The sequence below is a fragment of the Schistocerca cancellata genome, chromosome 10, assembly GCF_023864275.1.
Source record: "Schistocerca cancellata isolate TAMUIC-IGC-003103 chromosome 10, iqSchCanc2.1, whole genome shotgun sequence".
Lineage (NCBI taxonomy): Eukaryota > Metazoa > Arthropoda > Insecta > Orthoptera > Acrididae > Schistocerca > Schistocerca cancellata.
The window spans coordinates 177342897-177370612 of record NC_064635.1 but is presented as its reverse complement, the minus strand read 5'-3'; the positions used below and the strand labels follow the sequence as shown (position 1 = coordinate 177370612).

The 27716-nt window shown below is 43.7% G+C and overlaps 1 long non-coding RNA gene across 1 annotated transcript in view; it reads right to left on the bottom strand.

Annotated features, from left to right (window-relative positions):
• The window catches only part of LOC126106463 (uncharacterized), a 73525-nt gene that overhangs the window by 9571 nt on the left and 36238 nt on the right, over positions 1-27716 (bottom strand). Inside the window, exon 2 of the long non-coding RNA XR_007523352.1 lies at positions 24981-25220. This is a non-coding gene — a long non-coding RNA (uncharacterized LOC126106463). The remainder of the gene's footprint in view (positions 1-24980; positions 25221-27716) is intronic.

Sequence of the window (27716 nt, the reverse complement as noted above, 5' to 3'; positions counted from 1 at the left end):
CACGTAGTCAAGAAGCTCGACGTGGCTTGAACTCAACAAGTGGCCGAAGTGCCTTGCAGAAGTACTGAGCCATGCAGTCCATAATTCGGAAAGTGTTACCAGTGGAGGATATTGTGCACGAACTGACCTCTCCATTATGACCCATAAATGTTCGATAGGATTCTTGTCGGGCGATAAGGGTGCCAAATTGTCCAGAATGTTCTTCGAATCAATGGCAAACAATTGTGTCCCGGTGGTGCATTGTCATCAACAAAAATTCCATCGTCGTTTGGGAGCATGAAGTCCATGAATGGCTGCAAACGGTCCCCTAATTGAAAAGCATAGCCATTTCCAGTCAGTGATTGGGTCAGTTGGACCAAACGACCCAGTCCAGTCCTTGTACGAACAGCGCACACCATTACGGAGCCAGCACCAGCTTGGACAGTGCCTTGTTGACAACTTGAGTGCATGGGCTCGAGGTGTTTGCGCCACACTCGAACCCTACCATCAGTTCTTACCAACTGAAATCGCGATCACTTTACTGGTCCATCTTTTCCAGTGGTCTAGGGTCCAACCGATGTGGTCACGAGCCCTGCAGAGGCGCTGCAGGCGATGTCGTGCTGTTAGCAAAGGAACTCGCGTCGGTCTTCTGCTCTCTTAGTCCATTAACGCCACATTTCGCCGCACTCTCGTAATGGATACGTTCGTCGTACGCCCCACATTGGTTTCTGTCGTTATATCACACAACACTGCTTGTCTGTTTGCACTGAGAACTCTACGAAAACGCCTCTGATCTCTGTCCGTCAGCCACTGCGTTGTCTGGGGTGAGAGGTAATGCCTAAAATTTTGGTATTATTAGCACGCGCTTAACACAGAGGCTTTCCGAATATTGAATTCTCTAACGATTTACAAAACGGAATGTCACATGCGTCTAGCCCCAACTATCACTCGTGCGGCCATAATCACGTCGGAAACCTTTTCACGTGAATCACTTGAGTACAAATGACAGCTTCGTCCATGCACTGCCCTTTTACACGTTGTGTAAGCGGTAGTACCGTTATCTGTTTAAGGGGGGTAGGACGTCAAACGGGCCGACTTGGAGCAGGAGAGGCACCACAGGACATTTTAATTTCCACTGTCTATACCTTTACAAGTAAATTCGTAAAACTTTGTCAGCATGACCAGGAAGGATTCAGGATTCACACTCGTAGCAGCGGAAGTTAAAAAACATAACAAAATAATTTTTTTACATGTGAAATTTCATCATTTTTTCACTTACTATTGGCTGCATTTGTTGCTATAGGTACACTTTCCTTCATGAGTACGAGAGACTGTTCGATTAATTTTGCACAGCATACAAACCATACTTACAGGTGTCTGAAACTCTAGAATCTATTTAATTTATGAAAAAATGAATGAGCTGTTACGTTTTAAACTTTATGTTTAGAAAAGAATCAAATTTTGTAATTAATTATCTCAATTTCTACCACAGTTTATAACAGATTTGGAAAATTCTAGAGTTTCATACACTTGTAAGTATGGTTTGTATGCTATGCAAAATTCATCAAAGAATCTCTCTTACTTGTGAAGAAAAATGTACCTATAGCAACAAATGCAGCCAACAGTAAGTGATAAAACGATGAAATTTCGTATCTAAAAAAATTTTATTTTGTTATGTTTTTGCACTTTCACTGCTATGAGTGTGAATCCTGAATCCTCCCTGGTCATGCTGACAAATTTTTATGAATTTATTTGTAAAAGTATAGACAGTAGAAAATAAAATGTCCTGTGGTGCCTCTCCTGCTCCAAGTCGGCCCGTTTGACGTCCTACCCCCATTAAGTGCATATTGTATACCCGTAACTTCTGTTACCTCAGTGCATGCTTAAACAGGTTATTCGTTGCTAAACGACAACAGCCTGGAGGGTAGCTGTAGCTGTCGTTAGAAATGCGTGTCGCCTTCTTCCCAGAGGTCTACAAAGTGAACCACTAACGAGCACTGGTCGTTTTGGATGCTGTTCGAAACCTCGGTTCCAAAAGAACAGACGGCAGTTCGATGACAATACGTTTAAAAGCTGGCAGAAGCTGCTGCTATCGATGAATGCAAGCTCTTCTCAACCAACGAAGCGAGTGAATAGTCTGAAAACGGGCAGGACACAGTGGATGTCACTGAATCGAAAGGAAATGATTTATAGAATGAAAACAAATACAAAAGAAACAAAAGTAATGACACTGGGAGTAAATAAAAAGGTAAACATAATGCTGAATGGAGAAGTATTAGAACTCCTGCAAATCTTTAAAGAACTCAGAAGTAGGACTGAAGCCGACTGGATGTGCAGCACAGAAATTAAAACCCGAACGGCAATGTAGAAAGATTCATCTTAAAAGAAACGGTGATCTGTAGCCAAATGCATATGGATTTACGGAAAAGGCTAATAAATTTTTTGCCTATATGGATCTGAAAAGTGTACACGGCGGCAGAAAAGCACTGAAAGGTCAGAGGCATTTGAAATGTGGACAGCGCGGAGCGTGGAAAAATAAATTGGTTGGACAGAGTGAAAAATGAAATGAGATCAGTGGAAGAGCAAAGAAATATTTTTCTTTACTCATCATTCTTCTGACTGCTCGGCCCAGCACACAGTTTTAATCTGCCAGGAAGTTTCATATCAGCGCACACTCCGCTGCAGAGTGAAAATCTCATTCTGGAAACATCCCCCAGGCTGTGGCTAAGCCATGTCTCCGCAATATCCTTCCTTTCAGGAGTGCTAGTTCTGCGAGATTCGCAGAAGAGCTTCTGTAAAGTTTGGAAGGTAGGAGACGAGATACTGGCGGAAGTAAAGCTGTGAGGTCGGGGCGTGAGTCGTGCTTGGGTAGCTCAGTTGGTAGAGCACTTGCCCGCGAAAGGCCAAGGTCCCGAGTTCGAGTCTCGGTCCAGCACACAGTTTTAATCTGTCAGGAAGTTTAAGTCTTCTGACTGGTTTGATGCGGCCAGCCACGTATTCCTCCCCTGTGCCAACCTCTTACAGAAGCACTTTCAACCTCAATTATTTACTGGATATATTCCAATCTCCGTCTCCCTCTATAGTTTCCGACCTCTACAGCTCCCTCTGGTAGCTTAGAAGTCATTCCGTGACGTTTTAACAGATGTCCTATCATCCTGTCCCTTCCCCTAGTCAGTGGTTTCCACATATTCCATTCCTCTCCGATTCTGTTCAGGAACTCCTCACTCCTTACATAACAGTCCATCTCATTTTCAACATTCGTCTTCTCCTGGTGCCACATCTCAAATACTTCGATTCTCTTTTGTTCCGGTTTTCCCACAGTCCATGTTTCACTACCGCACAATGCTGTGTTCCAAAAGTACAAACTCAGAAATTTATCCGTCTAATTAAGGCCTATGTTTAATACTAGTAGACTTCTCTTGGCTAGGAATCTACTTTCTGATTTTGATATCCTCATTTCTCCGTCCGTCATTGGTCATTTTGCTGCCTAGGTAGCAGAATCCCTTCATCTACTTCATAACCATCAATCCTGAGGTTAAGTTTCTCGCTGTTCTCATTTCTGCTACTTCTCATTACTTTCGTCTTTCTTCGATGTACCCTCAGTCTATATTCCGTATTCATTAGATTGTTCATTACATTCCGAATTTCATGTAATTCTCCTTCAATTTCACTCAGATAGCAATGTCATCAGCGATTCCTATCACTGATATTCTTTCACTTTGAATTTTGTTCCACGCCTGAACCTTTCTTTTATTTACATCATTGCTTCTTCAGTGTATACAATGAACAGTAGGGGCGGAAGACTACATCCCTGTCTTACACTCCTTTTAATCCGAGCCCTTCGTTCTTGATCGTTCACTCTTACTGTTCCCTCTTGGCCCTTGCACATGTTGTGTATTACCCGTCTCTCTCTATAACTTACCCCTATTTTTCTCGGAATTTCGAACATCTTGCACCATTTTACACTGTCGAACGCTTTTTCCAGGTCGACAAATCCTATGAACGTGTCTTCATTTTTCTTTAGTCTTGCTCCCATTGTCAACAGCAATGTCAGAATCGCCTGTCTGCTGCTTTTACCTTTCCTACAGCCGAAGTAATCGTCATATCACACATACTGGATTTTCTTTTCCATTTCTCTGTACATTATTCTTGTCAGTAACTTGAATGAATGAGCGATTAAGCTGACTGTGCGATAACTCTCACATTATTCAGCTCTTAAAAAGTCCTCGGAATTGATATTTTTTCGGAAGTCAGGTGATATGTCACCAGACTCCATACATTCTACACACAAATTTGACTAGTTGTTTTGTTGCCACATCTGGCAATAATTTCAGTAATTCTGATAGAATGTTATCTATCCCTGCTGCCTTATTTGATCTTAAGTACTCCGACGCTCTCTTAAATTCTTATCCTAATACTCGAGCCCCTATCTCTTCTAAATCGGCTCCTGTTCCTTCTTCAATCACTCCACACATATCGACCTACTCATAGAGGTCTTCCTTGTACTCGTTTCACAATCCACTCTCCTGTCTGCATTTAACAGTGGGATTCCCGTTGCCTTCTTAATTTTACTGCCCTGGTCCGCCTCGATAAAAAATGGTTCAAATGGCTCTGAGCACTATGGGACTTAACATCTATGGTCATCAGTCCCCTAGAATTTAGAACTACTTAAACCTAACCTAAGGACATCACACACATCCATGCCCGAGGCAGGATTCGAACCTGCGACCGCAGCAGTCGCGCGGCTTCGGTCCGCCTCGATAGTTGAGTGGTCTGCAAGACGGACTGTTATGTCCAGGGGCCGTGTTCGATTCCCAGCTGGCTTGGAGATTTTCTCCAGACTGGGTGTCGTGTTGTCTCTTATCATCATCATCTCATCCCTATCTACACGCAAATCGCCGAAGTGGCGTCAACTCAAAAGAACTGCACTAGACCGCAGGTCTACCTGACTGGATACCCTAGCCACACGACATTTCCAATTTTTTTTTTACCACCCTTCCCTTTAATTTCAGCGAACGTTGCTTTGACTTTCCTGTATGGTTTCAGTCCTTCCGACAACCATTTCTTTCCGATTTCTTCACGCTTTTCATGCAACCAGTTTAGCTTCCCTGCACATCCTGTTTATTTTATTCCTCAGTGACTGGTATTTCTGCATTCCTGAACTTCCCTGAACGTGTTTGTGTTTCCTTATTTCATCTGTTAACTGAAGCGTTTCTTCTGTTACCCCTGGTTTCTTCGCAGTTACCTTCTTTGTACCTACGTTTTTCTTTCCAACTTCTGCGATCGCCCTTTTTAGAGATGTCCATTCCAACTATACTGCATATTGGGCTATACCTAAATTGTGATCAGAGTCTATATCTGCTACTGGGTAAGCCTTACAATCCATTATTCGATTGTGGAAACTGTCTGACCATGATGTAATCTAACTAGGACCTTCCCCTATCACCTGACCTTTTCCAAATATATCTCTTCCTCTTGTAATTCTTGAATAGAGTATTCGCTATTATTAACTGAAATTTAATAGAGAACTCAATTAGTCTTTCTCCTCTCTCTTTCCTTGTTCCAAGCCAAAATTCTCCTGTAACGATTTATTCTTCCTTTACAGCTGGATCCAGTCCCCAATAACGATTACATTTGCACTGCCCTTTATGGTCTGTCTTGAGCAACGGCTTTGCCGCACTGAATACACCGGTTCCCATCAGATGGATGGCCCTTGGAAGGGTGACCATCTGAGCCACCATGCGCTGTTGCCATTTTTGGGGTGCACTCAGCCTCGTGATGCCAATTGAGGAGCTACTCGACCGCATAGTAGCGGCTCCTGTCAAAGAAAACCATCATAACCACCGGGAGAGTAGTGTGCTGACCACACGCTCCTCCTATCCACATCCTCAACTGAGGATGAAACGACGGTCGGATGGTCCCGATGGTCCACTTATGCTTTTTTTACGTACTATATTATCCCTTCAATATCCTACTTTTTCTATCTCTTCATCTTCAGCTTGCGACGTCGGAATGTATACCTGAACTATCGTTCTCCTACACCCATTATGCCATTTTGTGCTACTGTTGATGTTACCCTATACTCATATGAACAGAAATTCTTGTCTCCTTTTCATTTCACTACGCTGCCCCATACTATATTTAAACTGAACCTTTGCATTTCCCTATTCAGATTTTCTATCTTCCCTACCACATTCAAGCTGCTGACATTGCACGCCCCTACTCGTAGAACGTTATCCTTTCGTTGTTTATTCAATCTTTTTCTTATGGTCACCTCCCCTTTGGCTATCCCCTCTCGGAAATCAGGAGCCTTTGCGATCATCATGACACTTTTTCAATTACAGGCCACATGTCCCGTGGTTACATTTTATGTGTCATTAATGCAATGGTTTCCATTGCCTTGTGCATCCTCATGCCGTTGATCATTAGTGATTCTTTACTTTTTAAGGGAATTTTTCCACCGCAAGGACAAGAGAGTGCCCTGAACCTTGACAAGGCCGTTGGCAGAATGAAGGTGACTTATTATGCAAGACGTTGCAGCCACCAATACTGATTATTAACCAAAATTTAAGCTGTGGCTGGTTTCGAACCCAGGACGTTTTTATTACTAATCAAAGACGGTATACCTAGACACTTAACTGGATGCAGTTGAAAAGGAGGAAACGAATCTGGATTGGACATACGTTAAGAATGAAAGAGGGTGTTATAAAAACAGTCTTGAAGGATGTGTGGAAGGAAAGAGGTGGCGAGGGAGGAAGAGATTTCAGAGTATGGATGATGCAGCGGACGGCACGCATACGTCGTGTGATCAAAGAGTAACGAGAATTTTTAATTTCACGGGCTGTATACATCCGACTTTCAAATTCCTATTTATCTTGTTGGTACATAAGCTCCTGATTTATATGTGCATTTTTAGGTGTTTTGAATATTTAGTTTTTTGCTGAAGGTCGAAAAGGTTATATGCATTTTCGAGTGCTCGGCGAATTTTTACTCTCAGAAAAGTTGCGTCGGAGAATTTGCATTAAATTTTGCTTTAAAAACGGAATAAAGTACAGCCCCTCATTCGAAATGTTCACTGTGGCTTTTGGCGAATCCGCTATGATTAAGCCAAAGAGTTTACGGGTGGTATGAACGTTTCAAAGAAGGTCTAGAGGACGCTGAAGACGACGACCACACTGAATGCCCTAGCACATCAGTTACTGACGACAATGTCGAAGAAGTAAAGAAAATTGTTCTGGGAAATTGCCATATCACCATCGGAGAGGTTTATGATCATGTGGGCACATCCTTTGGCTCATACCAACAATATTTTTGGATGTTTTAGGCATGAAACGTATAGCAGCAACGTTTGTTCCGAAATTGTCGAATTTCGGCCAAAAACGATGTAGTGTAGACATTGCCCAGGAATTGCCGAATGAAGTCGACAACGATCCAGAACTTGTAGAGAAAGTTATAACAGGTGACGAATGATGGGTATCTGGGTATGGCGTTGAAACCAAAGCCCAGTGTCCCAGTGGAAACTACCTGAAAGAACAAGACCGCAAAAAATTCTACGAGTTCGATCACATGTGGAGATTGTTCTCACTGTTTTCTTTGATCGCAGTGGGAAATTTTATCATGCGTTCCTTTCTTTGATAGCAATGGGATACTTTATCATGCGTTCCTCCCTTAGGATTGTACGGTCTATAAGGAATATCGCCTGGAAGTTATGAGCCGTCTGCATGAAGCAGCCCAAAGAAAATAACCAGAATTATGGCAAAACTGCATCACGATAATGCTCTGGCTCACACCTCAACGCTTTTTCGTGATTTTTTGGCAAAAAATCAAAACCGGTAAGTTGCCTCGGGCAACGTATTCGCCATACATGACTCCCTGCGACATCTTTCCATTCCCTAGGCTGAAGAGAATCACTGTGCGCCACGTTTTATTGGATTGCGTTTTATTTTCTGACCAGCGGGCCGCGGCTGACTTGCCAGCGGACCTGCCATCTCTTTTAGGCAACACTCGGACGAATGTGGCTAAAGTTTTAAAATTCTGTGCCCTGTCAAATGTTTTTACAAAGATTTTAGGGAGAGGATTTTAATTTGCTTACTGTGTGACAAGCTCGCCCATATTTTATGTAAGTGGCCAGCCAATCACAATTTCCTGTGACATTCTTGTTGCTATTTTTCCCCTTTCCTTAGGTTTTACATTCTTATGTAGCATTTTCCTTCTTTCTTTGAGTGTGTGCTTTAGTTTTCTTAGGTCTGTCCACATTCGTTCCTTTTAATGTGTGTCAGGGCGCTGATGACCTCGATGTTGAGCGCCCATAAGCCCCAACACACACACACACACACACACACACACAGAACCGCGAATGGACGTCTTTTTGACACCAATGAAGAGATAAAAACAGAACCGCTGGATGAACTGAAGACCACAACGAAAAGTGTGTTCCAGAAGTGCTTCCAAGATTGTAAAAAGCGCTGGCACAAGTCGATTACACACCGATGAGCCAAAACATTACGACCATCCATTTAATAGCATGTTCTTCCACTTTTAAAACGCACTATAGTAGAGATTGGGGCTTGACATGGGTTCTACAAGCCTTTGACAGTATTGCAGAAGTATATCAGATGTCTATGCACCGGATGGCGGTTTAAAGGCACACAGTTGGTGCCCAGTATGTGTTCCAACAGGTACAGATCAGGCACGTCTGATGACCAAGACATCGATGCCATTCACTGTAATGACCCTCAAACCACTGTAGCGCAATTCTGACCTTTCAATAGGGGTAGTTATCCTTCATCGCCATAGGTCGAGACTCCAAGGATGAAGCGATGCTCCTGGTCTGCAAAAATGTTTATGTAGTTCACTGCAGTCACGATGCCTTCGATCACCACCACAGATCCCATGGAACCCAATTCAATGTGTCCCATAGCATAACTGTGTCTTTACCGGCCTGCGTCTGCGGAGCTGTACATGTTTCGTGCAGCCGTTGCCCTGGAGGAAGGACCCAACATCGACCTGGTGTAAAAAGAATGCGATTCATTCGACAGGCGACGTGTTTCTATTGATCCTTGGAGGAAACTCAATGATGTTGTGTCCACTGCAATCATAATTGACGATGTCGTTGAGTCAGAACAGGAACACGCAAGGGTTGTGTGATGAGGAGCTCCATGTTCAACAATGACCTCTCAACAGTCTGCTCTGAAACACTGCTGCCTGTACCATCATTGCACGCTATTGTAGATCTGCCACAGATCGCCGCCTATCATGGACTGCACAGTGAGTGATCCTCTAACCCCTATGTTTTGTGATGAGGCGTGGTCGTCCAATACCATACGACCTCCTCCTTACTTCACCATCCTGCAACCACTCACGACAGCAGTACGCCAACGGGCGACCACCAGTTTCTCGTTTCCAGCCGCAGCGCCATAACAATGAGCTGTTTGTCAGAACCACTTATACCACTAGATTTCCTCACTCGCGGTCAGTATCTTCGCTCTTCGCTGTTTTGACTACCCACTCGTTTCTCTTCTGATTGCTTTCTTTCCTTACTGCGTCACATGCCCGTAACATCACCAGCATTGAACCTCGCGGTGGGCGGTGGTCGTAAAGTTTGCGCTCATTAGTGCATTTCATTTCTGTCAGAGACAGCAAAGGACTTGGAAGAGCAGTTGAACGGAATGGACAGTGTCTTGAAAGGAGGATATAAGATGAACATCAACAAAAGCAAAACGAGGATTATGAAATGTAGTCGAATTAAGTAGGGTGATGCTGAGGGAATTAGATTAGGAAATGAGACACTTAAAGTAGTAAAGGAGTTTTGCTATTTGGGGAGCCAAATAACTGATGATGGTCGAAGTAGAGAGGATATAAAATGTAGACTGTCAATGGCAAGGAAAGCGCTTCTGAAGAAGAGAAATTTTATAACATCGAGTATAGATTTAAGTGTCAGGAAGTCGTTTCTGAAAGTATTTGTATGGAGTGTAGCCATGTATGGAAGTGAAACATGGACTATAAATAGTTTGGACGAGAAGAGAATAGAAGCTTTCGAAATGTGGTGCTACAGAGGAATGCTGAAGATAAGATGGGTAGATCACATAACTAATGAGGAAGTATTGAATAGAATTGGGGAAGAGTTTGTGGCACAACTTGACAAAAAGAAGGGACTGGTTGGTAGGACATGTTCTGAGGCATCAAGGGATCACAAATTTAGCATTGGAGGGCAGCGTGGGGGGTAAAAATCGTAGAGGGAGACCAAGAGATGAATACACTAAGCAGATTCAGAACGATGTAGGTCGCAGTAAGTACTGGGAGATGAAGAAGCTTGCACAGGATAGGGTAGCATGGAGAGCTGCATCAAACCAGTCTCAGAACTGAAGACTACAACAAACAACAACAGTGTATTTCATGGGGATTACTCTGAAGAGGACAAAGTTGATAATAAAGAAAAACTTTTTGATCACACCTCATACACCAACCAGCATTAAGAAGGAAGCAATGGTTAGCATGAAGTGAAGACTCATGAGACTGCAGATATAGCAGAAAACTGATGACAATGACCTCGCTAAAGGCCATTGAACACATAAAGCTACACATCTCCAACACAGAAGTGGAGGCATGCAGGGTGGTCCAGCTGGTCGCGATTTCGCCTCTTTCCAAACGGTGCGATGCACCAAATTCAGCGACATCCCAGTGACGTGCTCGAGCCTCACACATGGAACGTGTAGTTGAAGGCCGGAACTGTTCTTTATATCATGGGTTGGACCAACTCATTCACAGTACCATGAATATGAACCAGAATTTTTATTTCTGCGTTATCGGTGGCCAAGTGTTGCCCTTTCTTCTACAACTTCACGAGTGGTATTCTGCGGACACTCGTTTTTCAAGGCGACAACAGTCCTGTTCACAGGCCTGCACCTTTGACCTCAGGCTTCCTATATCACCTCGAATGACCCACTAAACTACCCAACTGTAATCCCATACAAAATGTCTGTAACCATCTGTAACACTGGTTGCCACTTAGCAAACAATATTTCCACTGTTTGGTAGCTCCATGAGATCATGAATGAGTCGCTTAAGATTGTTTGACACTCCCGAACTAGCTTATGGACTCCCTTCCTCGCCGAACTGTGGGCATTATCAAAAGTAACGGTCTTAGCGTGGGGTCTCCTAGGGATGATTTAATTTTCGTTTGATTTGCTTATCTATGGCTCTGGCTCTGAGCACTATGCGTCTTAACTTCTGAGGTCATCAGTCGCCTAGAACTTAGAACTAATTAAACCTAACTAACCTAGGGACGTCACACACATCCATGCCCGAGGCAGGATTCGAAACTGCGACCGTAGCGGTCGTTCGGCTCCAGACTGTAGCGCCTAGAACTGCACGGCCACTCTGACCGGCGTTTATTTCTGGGGGTGATTAGATAAATCTGGTAATTTTCCATGAAATAACAGGACATTTCTGTTATGCCATCACGGCTGGTAAGCTCGATTGTTCCAAGGATCGTATAAAATATTTCAACATTGTATAGCGTACACTTCATTGCTGACAGCCACTTGAACTGGTAGTATGTCAACTGCGATTGAAAATTAAGAAAACGAGTTTCGTGCTGTTAGTAAACATTTTAATTTGAAGGGTTACACTGCCACACAGATCAAATCGGAACTGGATAAAGTTCCCGCGGACTCCGCACCATCATTGAAGACCATTTACTTTTGGATTAATAAGTTTAAATGTGGTCGGACAAGCACCAAAGATGAAGCGCGCTCTGGCCATTCAGTTGAGGTCCCCATAAAGGAAACCACCGACAAAACCCATGATATGGTCCATCGAATAGAAATTGCTGAGACTGTAGGCATCTCAATTAAGCGAATGCATAATATTCTGCACGGAGAATTAGCTGTGAAGCTGTGTGCGAGGTGGCTTCCACGATTGTTCAGAATCGACCAAAAGCGTATCCGCCACAATATTTCAGTTCAATGTCTGGTGACGTTTTATCGCAATCCGCAAGAGTTTTTGCGCCGACTTGTGGCTGTTGATGAAACCTGGATCGATCATTACACGGCAGAGCCAAAACGGAAGTCAGAACAATGGGCACAGGCAAAGGCTATTTTGTCAGCTGGTAAGGTGATGAGCACTGTTTTTCGGGATTCCAAAAAAATAATCCTCTCAGATTACTTGGAAAAAGGCAGAACCATAACTGGACCTATTAAGCTTCAGCTTGCGTTGGCTGAAAAAAGACCAAGGTTGGCAAGAAGAAAGTGCTCTGTCACCAGGATAATGCATCACTCCACAAAACAGTGATAACAACTGCGAAAGTAAAGGAACTGGGCTTTGCAGAGGTTCGTCATTCAGCCTATTCTCCAAACTTAGCCCCAATTGACCTCTTCCTAATGTATAACTTGATGCGTTGGCTTGCAGGCAAGAAATTTTCATCAAACGTGGGAGCGGTATTTACAGTCAACGAGTATGAAAAAGCTGGAGGATCGCTGACGAAATGTACACTCCTGGAAATGGAAAAAAGAACACATTGACACCGGTGTGTCAGACCCACCATACTTGCTCCGGACACTGCGAGAGGGCTGTACAAGCAATGATCACACGCACGGCACAGCGGACACACCAGGAACCGCGGTGTTGGCCGTCGAATGGCGCTAGCTGCGCAGCATTTGTGCACCGCCGCCGTCAGTGTCAGCCAGTTTGCCGTGGCATACGGAGCTCCATCGCAGTCTTTAACACTGGTAGCATGCCGCGACAGCGTGGACGTGAACCGTATGTGCAGTTGACGGACTTTGAGCGAGGGCGTATAGTGGGCATGCGGGAGGCCGGGTGGACGTACCGCCGAATTGCTCAACACGTGGGGCGTGAGGTCTCCACAGTACATCGATGTTGTCGCCAGTGGTCGGCGGAAGGTGCACGTGCCCGTCGACCTGGGACCGGACCGCAGCGACGCACGGATGCACGCCAAGACCGTAGGATCCTACGCAGTGCCGTAGGGGACCGCACCGCCACTTCCCAGCAAATTAGGGACACTGTTGCTCCTGGGGTATCGGCGAGGACCATTCGCAACCGTCTCCATGAAGCTGGGCTACGGTCCCGCACACCATTAGGCCGTCTTCCGCTCACGCCCCAACATCGTGCAGCCCGCGTCCAGTGGTGTCGCGACAGGCGTGAATGGAGGGACGAATGGAGACGTGTCGTCTTCAGCGATGAGAGTCGCTTCTGCCTTGGTGCCAATGATGGTCGTATGCGTGTTTGGCGCCGTGCAGGTGAACGCCACAATCAGGACTGCATACGACCGAGGCACACAGGGCCAACACCCGGCATCATGGTGTGGGGAGCGATCTCCTACACTGGCCGTACACCACTGGTGATCGTCGAGGGGACACTGAATAGTGCACGGTACATCCAAACCGTCATCGAACCCATCGTTCTACCATTTCTAGACCGGCAAGGGAACTTGCTGTTCCAACAGGACAATGCACGTCCGCATGTATCCCGTGCCACCCAACGTGCTCTAGAAGGTGTAAGTCAACTACCCTGGCCAGCAAGATCTCCGGATCTGTCCCCCATTGAGCATGTTTGGGACTGGATGAAGCGTCGTCTCACGCGGTCTGCACGTCCAGCACGAACGCTGGTCCAACTGAGGTGCCAGGTGGAAATGGCATGACAAGCCGTTCCACAGGACTACATCCAGCATCTCTACGATCGTCTCCATGGGAGAATAGCAGCCTGCATTGCTGCAAAAGGTGGATATACATTGTGCATGCTCTGTTGCCTGTCTCTATGTGCCTGTGGTTCTGTCAGTGTGATCATGTGATGTATCTGACCCCAGGAATGTGTCAATAAAGTTTCCCCTTCCTGGGACAATGAATTCACGGTGTTCTTATTTCAATTTCCAAAAGTGTATATCCCTCGAAGAAGACTATCATGAGAAGTAAGATCAGTTGTTTACGAAACAATTTTTCTCGCTTTTTTAGCAGATTTACCAAACCATACTTGTATGCAGGTTTATGATGCATTCTTGTTTCCTTACCCGTAATCGGCATGCTAGCCAGTATATAGTCTTTTCGTTTTACCTGTCTGAGCGAGTGTGACTGGGCATGCGCATTCTGTAATGTACACCCCCTCTGAGTGAGGGTTGCCATCAAATTAACGTGTAGAAAGCGTACAACTATCATTTCCGCTCATCAGGAAGAATGAACAGAAATTTCACCTCAGGGGATAAGAATGTAGCTCGTTAAATGTTTCGCTACACATTGCCTCTCCTCTGTTTGATTCTGCCTGGTTATCTTGTGTGCAGTTACATCAACGCGTTGGAGCTAGTGGTAATCTGGCATGTATGTGACTGTCCACAAATTACTGTCGTGTGTTTACAATTGTGTGTGTGTGTGTGTGTGTGTGTGTGTGTGTGTGTGTGCGCGCGCGCGCGTGTGAAAGAAGAGAGCAAAACCTAGAGAGAGACAGACATGGATACCCCACTACAGATGTGTGTTCATTGCGTAACTGTGCATCCACGTTTGTATCACGTGCTGTCTTGTTATATTCCTCAGTCCAAAGACCACTTCAATGCAACTCTGAATCTGCTTACTTTAGTCAATCCTTTGTATGCCTCTATAGCTTTCACCACCACACTCCCCTCCTTTACTAAATTAGCTATTGTTTGATGCCTCAAGATGTAACCTGCCAACTAAGTCCTTCTGTTAGTGTCAAGAAGCTCTTTTCTAATCGATTTCATTCACTATCTCTTCATTAGTTACTCATTCTATCCCTCTAATCTTCAAAATTCCTCTGTAATGCCTGATTTAAAAAAAATGGTATTCCCTTCTAATCTGTAGGGGAGAATGTTGTATCTAGTGTACCTAGCAACATATTATGTGTCCTGGTCCACGTTTTAATCTAATGACCAATTTTAGAATCACATCGGGGATTGTGCATTACAGACAGCCATAACCAGTTCCCAGAATTTTCTTTTCTGTTGTGAGAATGAGAACTGGGTTTTGTGCATAATTTCTAAATATTTTTAGTTCTACACCTTTAAGTTCTGCATACGTAATTTATTTAGATTATTTTGAAGACACTGTTAATTTTTCAGTTGCAGGATTTCACGGTGAGTAAAATTATCCATACATTTTTAAAACTAGTTACATAGCGTGTGGGCAGCCAAGCCATACCACTTCAGCTCTGCACCTTCTCGTACCTTGAAATGGAACAAGCTCTTCTACCTCGGAACGTATGACATTTCCAAAAGAACTGGGTTTCTTTAATGTGTTAACAATTTTACTTGTCACGAAAAAAGAAATCTGTGTTAGTTTTGAATATACTCTATTTTAAAATGTATTCAGCTTGTAACTGATTTTTGGTAATACTTCCACTTAACCCAATGTCGCTTACTGGTTATTGGGGTGAAGTAGAAAATAATGTAACAGAGAGTATATTAAATACAGCATCGACAAAACTTTCTTCATTGCGACACTTTTAAATTTCAATAGGGTATTTGGTGCTAGAATTCAACTGTCTTGCTGCAGAGGTAACACTGGCTCCCATTTGATAACTGAAATTAACTGCTGACGTGTTTGGCTGGCTCAGGTGACCATCCGGGTCTGCCGAAGTCTGTTGGCAAGTGGGTGCACTCAGAGCTTGTGAGGCAAATTGAGGAGCTATTTGACTGAGAGGTAATGGTTCTGGTCTCGTATACTGACAACGACCAAAATATTGGAAAGCTGACCTCATGTCCTTCCATATCTACATCCAGAGAAACCTATGCGCTACGGATGACACGACGGTCGGTCGGTATGTTGGCTCTTCAAGGTCTATTCCGGACAGAGGTTTTATTCGTTCCTAGGCATGTAACTCTGGCGTTTGGAAAATAGTTATTTTTCTAGAGCAGTTATCATAATTGCAGAACATGACTACAGCACATTAAAAAATATATTAAAATTATATTGCACAGCTGGGTAGAAGTGAAAGTCTGATAAGTGTTCCAGGGTGTAACACTCTCCCCCACTGTCATTCGTACATTGTCGCAACATTGCCGCAAAGGTGGGAGAGCATGAGGCGTAGCGCCTTCGCATCGCTCCTGTCACTTGTTAGGACGATATCGTTATAGGCATGAGTCATCGACAGATGTCACCAGCTGACATGGACCTGAGTTACAGAGCTGCACGTAGTTGTACTAGTAGCCGGCAGAGGTCAGCAGTTGACGGGCAGTGTTAGCAGTCGTAGTCAAAACAATGTTGTAAAGTTATGTTTGATTAATTTTTAATGTATTTGCATAGTTATAGTTGTTTTATATGTGTAGTAATTAACCGTGTGAATGTTGTATGAGTGAAGAAGAACAGAAGTAAATGAAAATTGTTTTGGTTCTTCACGAAGTACCAGTTAAATTATACAGGGGATTTACTATAATTAAATGTGCAGTCAGTTTATGGTACTAATAAATCGTGAGTAGAACACAAATTAATCGGTAATTTCAGAAGGAGTAATTTTATATTTGATACTTTTCTAAATTTATTTATTTATCAATTGCCATAGAAAGAAATGTTTTACTATGATTGGTCATTGACGTAAAGCGCGGGTTAGCGTGGGATAACCTGATTTGCTGTTTGTGATATCAGGCAATCAGAAAAATGCAGGCTCGCGCCAATCTATGCCGGGAACAAAGCCTTTGGTGTGATCTAGGGTGGTCGGAGCTGAGGGTTCGACCTAGTAACATCTCATTGAAAGCAGCTCGGACGAAAGTACTGTAAAATCGCGGAAAAATGCTAATTACGAGTTCGCGAAGTAGCACGAAGTGCATTTAAGTGAACGGTACAGTGGAAGTCGTGTGGAATTTCGGACGGAATATCAAAATTATTGCTTTTGACTGGTAGTTAAATCCACCTGGCGTGTTGTGCGATCTAAGACTGGAACAGATATAAGTGTAGAGCAGAGTGCACAACAACTGAGCGAGCATTTTCATAACTAAACGATCCGGTGAACTCTATTAACTTCGGTAACGGGTGTAAATACCATAAACTGGCCAAGTGTGTGATTGGGGTGTGCGTGTGAACTTCACATTGTGTTGCCACTTAGTACGGACTTGGCAGTATTAACTGTAATCTTTATCGTAAAAATACACCTGAAAATTTACATTGCCAAGTTAAAACTTCTATTTCGGGAGCCAGCCACATCCTGTTTACCGGACTATTCTATGTATGTTGCGACCTGCAATAGACAGTAGTGGTCTAGTATTTTCTACTACAGCTTTTAGCTAGACAAATGAACATTGCTGGACGCTGGCAGGGCGGTAAAAAAGTAACGTGCTGCGCCGCAAGCAAAAGGAGGCCTGTAACAAATGGCTTATGAGCAATGAGACCGATGACAGAAGTAGTTATTTGAGACTGAGGGGAGCAGTAATTAGAGCAAAAACTGCTATGTGGAACTTTAAGTATGAAGAAATTAATAACTGCATAGGAGTTCAAAGTCCAAAGAAGCATGGAAGGCCATTAAACAAGTAAGAATTAATGACAGTAGTAGTATAAACGTACAGCTGCTAAGCCTACATAGATGGAAGGTACACTATGAAGAACAGTTTAAAGATGATCGATCCGAATTTCAGGACTTTGCAGGCAGCGAACACGGCACAGGCGGTAACGTAGATGTACAGAATACAGCTAAGCGTACAGAATACAGCTAAGCAGTTCAAAAGTGGAAAATGACCAGGACCTGGAGCTTTATATATGGAGTTGTTGAAGGCCAGACTAAACGTGCAATTCGAACATCCCGCAAAGCTATTTAACCTTTGTCTAAGTGGAGAGGAAATCCCTGAGTAGCTTAAAGAAGGGCTCAGCACAAACATATTTGAACAGCAAGACAAGGACGACTGGGCAAATTATCGAGTCATCACAGTGCGCAGTTCGTCACCGAGACTATGTAGTAAATTGAGAAAGTAGAATAACACATGGCTTTCGGACAGAAGGGCTGTATCGATAATATTTGCAGCATTTGACTGACAATATACTGGCACATAACTTGGAGATTCACATGGTTTCCATAGACTTACAGAAAGCCTATGACAGTGTACCACTTTCTAGGACGTGGGAAGCGATGAAAAACCGGAACAGTCACACATGTTATGCATAAACCGTTAGAAATCTGTATTCAGATAGTACTTGTCATGTTAAAGTTGAGAAGCTACTACCACAGAAACTTAAGGTTAGCAAAGGACTAATACAAGGATGCTGTTTGGTGCCAGTTCTCTTTAAAATATTTTTGAACGAAGCACTGAAGAATTGGAAAAGGAAGTGAAAAAACATGGGAGTTAAAGTAGATGATGTGGTTTTGTTCTCCCTGAATTTCTCTGACAATCAGGTCATCTTCGCCGAAGAAGGAGAGGATGTATATTCTGTATTAAGAAAGCTTAAAGAAGAAAATGAACAGTGCGTCATGGAAATTAATTTTGCAAAGACTGAATACTTGGTTGTCGGAGGTATAGGAAGAGATATTCTGATGGATGATGGAACTATAGTGAAGAGTAGACGTTCATATAAATATTTAGCAAAACTCCCCGATGTTATTCAATCTGTACATTGAGCAAGCAGTAAAGGAAACAAAAGAAAAATTAGGAGTAGATAATAAAGTCCATGGGGAAGAAATAAAAACGTTGAGGTTCACCAATGACATTGTAATTCTGTCAGAGACAGCAAAGGACTTGGAAGAGCAGTTGAACGGAATGGACAGTGTCTTGAAAGGAGGATATAAGATGAACATCAACAAAAGCAAAACGAGGATAATGGAATGTAGTCGAATTAAGTCGGGTGATGCTGAGGGAATTAGATTAAGAAATGAGACTTTTAAAGTAGTAAAGGAGTTTTGCTATTTGGGGAGCAAAATAACTGGTGATAGTAGAAGTAGAGAGGATATAAAATGTAGACTGGCAATGGGAAGGAAAGCGTTTCTGAAAAAAAGAAATTTGTTAACATCGAGTATTGATTCAAGTGTCAGGAAGTCGTTTCTGAAAGTATTTATATGGAGTGTAGCCATGTATGGAAGTGAAACATGGACGATAAATAGTTTAGACAAGAAGAGAATAGAAGCTTTCGAAATGTGGTGCTACAGCAGAATACTGAAGATTAGATGGGTTGTTCACATAACTAATGAGGAGGTATTGAATAGAATTGGGGAGAAGAGGAGTTTATGGCACAACTTGACTAGAAGAAGGGACTGGTTGGTAGGACATGTTCTGAGGCATCAAGGGATCACAAATTTAGCATTGGAGCAAGTTAAGTAACTTTTATGCTTGTTATTATTTTAATAAATGTGTGTGAAAATTAATCAAGTTCTGTTTAAAGGTGGTCACCGTCAATCTGCTACTCTAAGCGTGCAAGTGGCACTTCCATCATCTGACCTAACGGTAGAAGATAAACACGCCACGATAAGACCACGAGACATATTGCTGACACTCACCTACTTCGTTAGAGTGACAGGTCAAATAATCTGATGGTGTGGGTACTGAAGGTCTTACAGTACGCACACCACACTGAGGCACCTCATCGAAACCTGATGGTAACCTTTACAAATGTCTGGGACTATTTGGTCACTAGATGAACTGTAACTGTCAACTTCCGTGCAGTTTCATAGTTATGGCAGGTCTGTTCATTAGTGGACTCTCTTCCACGCTAAACCGAGCCATTTATCATGCTTAAGACGGTTTTAGGGTAATTTCTCCTGGTTGTGACTAACTATACTGAAGGAAAAACTGACAACACTAAAAGGTAATTAATACAAATGAAATTTCAGGAATGTATATGTCTAGGTAACACTGCAAGGTCACAGGATAATGTAAGTGGGAGATAAATAATTGCAAATGTGAAATGCTGATACATTAATATGTGGTGTAACTGTCAGAATGTTGAATGCAAAAGGGCATGCATTGTGTTCTATAGGTGCCGGATGTCAGATTTTGTGGTGGAGTTCCATGACGACTGTTGCAGTTGGTCAGTCAACAGAGAGATAGTTGATGGTGTTTGTGGACGAAGCTGTGATTGTGCGGTTGTTGTCCGATGATGTCCCATTGAAACGTCCCCCTAGAAAAAATTAAAAAATGACAGTGCTGGAAACCTCTTACATTATTTGATTTTCAAACAGCTGAGCAAAAGTCAACGTACTCAGAGATTTCCCTCTTTACTTATTCTGATCATCAGTAAACTGACACACAATATTTTTAGTGCAACGCAATGTGACTTTCAATAATCCCTACAAAAGAATGGCGACGGCTAACAATAACCTATACTTTTCATGAATCGCTTGTTGTTGTTGTTGTGGTCTTCAGTCCAGAAACTGGCTTGATGCAGCTCTCCATGCTACCCTATCCTGTGCAAGCTTCTTCATCTCCCAATACTTACTGCAACCTACATCCTTCTTAATCTGCTTAGTGTATTCATGTCTTGGTCTCCCTCTACGATTTTTGCCCTCCGCGCTGCCCTCCAATTCTAAATTTGTGATCCCTTGATGCCTCAGAACATGTCCTACCAACCAGTCCCTTCTTTTTGTCAAGTTGTGCCACAAACTCCTCTTCTCCCCAATTCTATTCAATACTTCATTAGTTATGTGATCTACCCATCTAATCCTCAGCATGAATCACTTACCTCATAAAAATCTTCGTCACTCGAACTATTGCAATACAGCGAGCTCCAATAACGCCAGCTAAATAAAAAATTCTAGCTACTGAAGGCACTAACTACTGATAGGCATAGTTATCACATGAAAGATTTTGATAGAGAACGAACAATGTATTTACCTTAATAGTGTTCAAAAGTCATAATATATATATATATATATATAATTTTGTGACATCCAATTAAACAAATTTCCTTTTTCTGACGGACACACGTCCAGATCGTCCGCTCAGAACTAAGGCATCTCTCTCCCCACATCCACCACTGCTGGCGGCTCACCTCCAACTGCCCAACGATACGCGCTGTTCACATCAAACTGCCCAACACTACACAAGCGAATATTCCAACAACGAGTCCAACCAGCCACACACTGCACACAGCGCAGTCAGCGATTTTCATACAGAGCACTACTTGACGTTACCGACATAAAAACCTAAGCAGCCTACTTACACCATATACGCTCGATTGAAGACAGATCTGGTGATCTAGCAGGCCAAGGCAACATGTCGACGCTCTGCAGAGCATGTTGGATTACAAGAGCAGCAAGTGGGCAAGCGTTATTGTGTTGGAAATCATCCCCTGGAGTGCTGTTCATAAATGGCAGCACAGTAACTCGAATGACTGGACTGACTTACAAATTTGCAGTCATGGTGCGCTGGATAGCCACGAGAGTGTTCCTGCTGTCATACGAAATCGCAACCAGATCATAACTCCAGGTGTAGGTCCAGTGTGTCTAGCACACAGATAGACTGGCAGCAAGCCCGCACCTGGCGTCCTTCTAGCCAACATATAGCCATTACTGGCACCGAGGCAGAACCAGCTTTCGTCAGAAAACACAGTCCACCCTGCTCTCCAATGAGTTTATCTTTAACAACACTGGAAGTCGTAAATTGTAGCCATCCTCCGTCGATCTGCTGTCATCGACTTCTCTGACATAAGTTATTGATGTGGTTACCTACTGTACATGCCAGACTGTTTGTTATATCTATATTTCAGGTGGGGCAGCCACAAACATCTTCATTGTAACGGCGATTAAATTTCGGGTTTTCATTCTAATAATTAATGTTAACTTTCTGCTCAGTCGATCACCCTGCGGCCGCGCGGTTCTTTCCGTCCCTTTACGACGAACCTGCACCTACATGTGAACATTGTCTCAGCAGATCATCATAGGAGAGCCGAGTGAAACCTACTGTACTTCGACGTAAACCAGGCTGTAATTGAAGTCACTAATCTACGTTTCGGGAGAAAGTTTTCACACAAATGAAAGGTTGGAAATTTTGTCCTCAATTAATATATTCAGAAATTTAGGTGAACAAGTTTCACTGCCCGTGCTAGTCTTAACACAGTCACTCATAATCCCTTTGACTGACGTTAGCAAGTTTATGGTGTTGCATTTCCCGAAAACGTAATAGCTACAAAAATACTGATTGTTTTTGATTGATAATGCTCGCCAAATATTAAGTCTGTCGGTACCAAATGCAGTCACAGTTTTTAGCCACCGACCTGCTCAATACGCCACGCGGAATATATGTCTTTTTTCGTCACAAAATTAACTTAAAATTTCCGAAATTTCTACACGCCCATCGGAATAATTATGCTGTCACTTTCCAACACTTTTGATGTATGAAATAATACTAGATCCGGCAACTTATCATTTCCATCGGAACTACTGGTACACACGTCCGATGTTTCATGGCTAGGCTTCGACTCTTCTCTAGAATACTCTAAGGTCTTCTCTACCAGCAGAGAAAGGCGCGCGAAGAATATTCCTTTACCATTGGTCAGTTTATTCAACAGCCAATAGCAAACCAACATTCTACATTCTACATACACAAAAAAAACTGAGTGAATGGATTAATAACAAACTTCAACGAGCGTCAGGTGACGTCCGCCACGAACAATTGAAAGGAACAATAACGAACAAAATGAGATTACCAAAAAAAAGAAAAAAAAAACGTTGGTAGAGCACTTGCTCGTGAAAGGCAAAGGTCACGAGTTCGAGTCTCGGTCCGGCACACAATTTTAATCTGCCAGGAAGTTTCATATCAGCGCACACTCCGCTGCAGAGTGAAAATCTCATTCTGAATATTGTTCTGAATTAAAAGAGAGGTTATAAAATGATGGGGTTTGGGGTCAATGGACTACACGTTGTCCTCGAAGGAACCGATTTATAAGAGTCCTTTGTGTCACTGCGGTTTCGACTGCTGCTCGAATCGCTGCACATGCAGTACGATGCGCCAGAACCATATGCCGAACACGATGGTCAACCCTTTTGGTAGTGCAATGTGGCCGTCGACGGCCCAATGTTCTTCTGCATGTACATTCTCGTGAGCACCGATTCTGGTAATGATGTACATTGGCTACATTCCTGCCAAGTCTTTCTGCGGGGTAGAAGAAGGAACATCCAACTTTCTGTAGCCCATAACACGACCTCGTTCACTCCCAGTGAAGTGTTAACAATGGTGTCTTTGTTGCCTTAAAGGCGTTCCTAACATCAGTTCACCAAGTACAGTCTCGAAGGTGACTAAAATTGAAGACCTTTTTTTCCCTTTATTGTTATTTTGACTTTACACGAAGATAGGCCGGTAGCGGCAATACTACGCCGCTCTTCGGCCACAGATAATACATTTATTACAAGTGGAGACATCGAAAAACGAAACAACACGGTGGATAGACAACAGTAGACACACAAATTTAAAAATACATGAAGTCGTTCACAAGTGCAGCGTCCAAGGAAAAACGTTCAGCACTCGGGAACTAACAGAGACGACAGAAACGGCAGACGTGAACGAAGGAGCAAAAATGACGAAACAGTGAATCACTAACACGATGGCACACACAAAATCTGGCAACGATCTCCGGCGCGCGAATGTTCACTTGACGTGTACGAGTCTGGGGACCTGCAAAAAGGTGAAAAGGGGGCGAGGAGGGAGAGGGGAGGGTTTAGATGCCAGTGGGAGAGGCGATGGGAAGGGGTAAAGAATGTAGGGGGTAGGGGAAGCCCAGAAGGAGGAGGAAGGGAGGAGGGAGAGAAGGGAGAGAGGGTGCCCTTGGGAAAAAACACAGAATGCAGTAGAGGAGGATCAATGTTGGTAGGAGGGGTAGATGGAGGGGATGATGGCATCATCAGGGAGGAGGAGTTGGTGGAAGCCGTCTTGGGTGAGGGTATGGGGAGTGGAGAGATGGAGAGCAGGTGGGATGTGGGAATGCAGGCGCAGCAGCAGACGGGGATGGGAGAGACAAGCGGGTGAGGAGGATCAAGTTTGCGGGAGGTGTAGAGGATCCGTATCTGTTTGAGGAAAAGGAGGAGGTGTGGGAACGGGATAAGGTCATACAGGATCTGCCTGGGGGATGGGAGGCAGATGCGATAGGCGTGGTGGAGTGGATGGCATTCTAGGATTTGAAGGGATTTGTAAAAGATAGGAGGGGCAGAGATCCAAGTGGGATGAGCATAGCAGAGGATAGGGCGGATAAGGGATTTATTGGTGTGGAGGATGGTGGAGGGGTCCAGACCCCATGTGCAGCCAGAAAGGAGGAGACGGGAGTGTGCCTTGGCTTGGATAGTCCGTAGACTGGGGGTCCACGAGAGGCGACGGTCAAGGGTGATGCCAAGATACTCGAGGGTGGGAGTGAGGGTGATAGGATGGCCATAAATGGTGATATAGAAGAGACGGAAGGAAGGGGTGGTTTTACCTACAATGATCGCCTGGGTCTTGGATGGTCAAGACCGTTATAGCAACACTACTATCGCCACTCTCATGCGACTGGTGCGAAATTTGAACAGATGTCATTTTTCAGATGTAGAAACACATCTACAACATTCGGTTTATATCGCGCAACCCCTTCGTAGTGCAGCGATATTTCTCTGTCAGTGAATTTGTCCAGTGCGCTTTAAACTGACTGAAACTGACAGCACATGGTACTTACCTTTGGTCTCTGTCATTTAGGATGTTTTTATGGCGACTGTTATCACACAGTGTTACATAGCTCCTAGTGGAACCATTCTATGTAGACATGTTGGACAGGCCGCACTGATACACCACGTAGTATGATCATGAGCATGCCCAAAAACAAGAGATCCTCTCTGGTTTTCTGTTACACTTCCACGTCGTCCCGTCTTCCTGCATGGATTCCATAAATCTGACTGCCACTTACATACCATTTTTGTGCTACGACTTACATCAGCACCGGACAGTCACATGACCATCTGGTTCAGTTCAACACCACTGCAGTGCCCCACGGCGACCACTGTGCTGTTTTAAGGGGGTGACTGATCTTCTTTCATAAGTTTACCATGGATCTAACGGGACTGACAGAGAGAACTTCTAGCCAGTGTAACCCTTCGCTCACACTCACCTTGCAGATGTTCCGGCGCTGCCTGTGCGTGGTTCCTTGTTGGCACTGTTTGGTGGTTGTCACTGTTGGGCAGCTGAAGGGTGCTTGTCTTCAGAGGTCTGACCCTGGGCTGGTTACTGCCACAGTGCGTAGAGCTGAGGGCGAACTCCCTCAGTCAGAACAGACGCCAACTGACAGAAGACACCCTTTTACTATCGGCTGTTTAGCTTATAGGCACAACCCGGGCCAGACCAAGTCCCTCTGAAAACGAGAAAAAAGTTAGAACTCACGTGCCACGAAAATGTCCTCTTTCAAGGAATATCAAACATCCATCAAAATCATGTCCTTTTTGGCACGATTTTTTTCACATAAAAGTAGCTGTTCCCGATCATGCATTACCGTTCTCGGTCTGGTTAACTAGAAATGAAAGAAAAGAAAAAGCACATGTTTCTAAAATTTATAGCAATTGGTTATACATCCTTAACTCATTCCCCTCCCCCTGTCTCTGCCCATCTCTTCTTCCCCTCTCTCTGTCCATCCTCCTTCTCCTCTGCCTATCCATCACCCCCTCCCCCTCTCTCTGTCCATCTTCTCCTGTCTTCTCTCTCCATCTCTTCCTGCACTTTCTGCCTCCTCCACTTTGTATCCATATCCTCCTTGTCTACGTCCACTTGGTCCTACTTATATGTCTGCTTCCTCTTCCCCCTCTCTGACTCTGTTTATTTTTTTCTGTAAGTTCAGGTCCCATAGTGGTATTCCTATTATAAGCCGATAAGCCATAAATACAACGTTCCTGTATATTAACAATGTATCACTGTACATACATATATCCAAAAGTTTATTATTGTGCAAAAATTTGAAGGGAAACGGTCAAAAAGTTTTCCCCTATGTAGATTTCAGGATGCACATGGTGTCGTATTGTCCTGCTGGAATTGGCCAAGTCTGCTGGAATTTAGCAGGTCATCAGACAGGATGCTTACATACATGTCACCTGTCAGAGTCGTATCTAGGCGCATCATGGGTCCCATATCACTTAAACTGCACATGCCCCACACCATTACAATCAGAATTACAAGCAAAACACTTACGATTAAGCCCACTAATTAAGTAACATACTGCATATCAAATGGGGGGGGGCAATGATTATGCACGAAAAACAATTTATTAACTGGAATTATAATCATGGAGTGAACAGCACTATTCGAAACCTAGCAATTAACAGAGAAGCCCAAGATGATGAAAGAATATATTGGTACAAGTTTAAACACGCCTAGAGTCTCATCCGCTTATCTCCCACATTAGTAGCCCATAAATTGAAAACTTATAATTAATGTCAGGCTGAAACCAGTCAGAACTCCATAAACACTAAACATGCATATCTGGTAAGAACATCGTAGTATTCCCTATAAGCTCTATGGAGAAGTAAAGGAGAACGCTGCCAAATCCCACTCACGAAATGCCATTAAGAAGCGAGCAGGGGCCTGTTAAAGTTTGGGCCTAAAAATGTAACCGGCTAAAAAATGATATGCTGACGAATAGATAATGCTAAATCACACTATAAGGAACCAATAAAAACTTCACCATCCTAAGTATAATTTCAGTGTATGAGCTAAAAAATCTATAAACAAATATTTTATTCTGTTGTGCTGGGTGTACCCAGAAATTTGTCTCAACACTGCTAGATTCATATTGTAGTTTTAAGTGCTTTTATTATTATGAGTAACTTTCTGTAAAGCTCACTCTGTAGTACTCCTTGAGGTACACTATAAGTGTATTATTATGCATGTGCCTGAAGATCACATAATGGAATGCCGAAACTTGTAGTAAAAATAAAATAAAATAACATCTCAACTGCACAGCTGTTGGCGAATTTCATTGTTAAATACTTGAACAGCCGCTGTCCCATGTCCACAATGGATCAATAGAGAATGAAACCATAAAGTTGAGTGAAAAAAAGCTTTAAAATATTGACATTAATTTTCAGGGTGAAAGGATATCAGTGATAAGATTCTAGGATGACACCGCTGTCCACAGTCAAAGTGAGGAAGAACCGCATGACCTGTTACATGGAATGAAGAATCTACTCATTTAGTGTGACTATTTATATGGTATTGTTGCAGTGTCTGTAGTTCTTATCAAATAGGTGAGTAGACTGCACTTTGATTATCAATGTGGCGGCACCACCATTTGAGATAGGAAAGTTAGATTTGGTGCAATATTTCTGAGAGCGCAAGTTACAGCCAGGTGCGGCCCTGTTGACAGTAAGTTATGCTGACCAGCGGTTGCGAAGTAGAATGGAGGCCACACGGCCATCAAACCACTGAGAAGAGTAAACACAGTGGTTTGCATGGCGCGAGTTACAGGCAGAAGGGGCCCACTGATGCAACCTAGGTGTTATGAGTACGTGACTTGGAGCAGCACATTAGCAAAACACAGGCACACAGCCACATATCAATAGATGCCGGTTTTCTAACGAGGGGATTCAAGTGTGGCATCTCTCCTGGACGGTGGGGCATGTTACACCACTGGCTACACATAGCAACAGATGGGGGATGGAGCGCCAGCGTTGCAGTCTACGTCGGGTCACTGGTTCGACCCTCTGAGGTCAACCCAGGGTCCGTATCAGCCAGTGGCAGGCCACTCAACGGCTCACTACTGCGGGCAATCTGGTTGGCTCCCAACACATGTCAGAGGCACCCCGAGGTGAAGGCCACTGAATCAGCTGCCGGCGTGCCGCAGAACGTTGCACTGGTCACT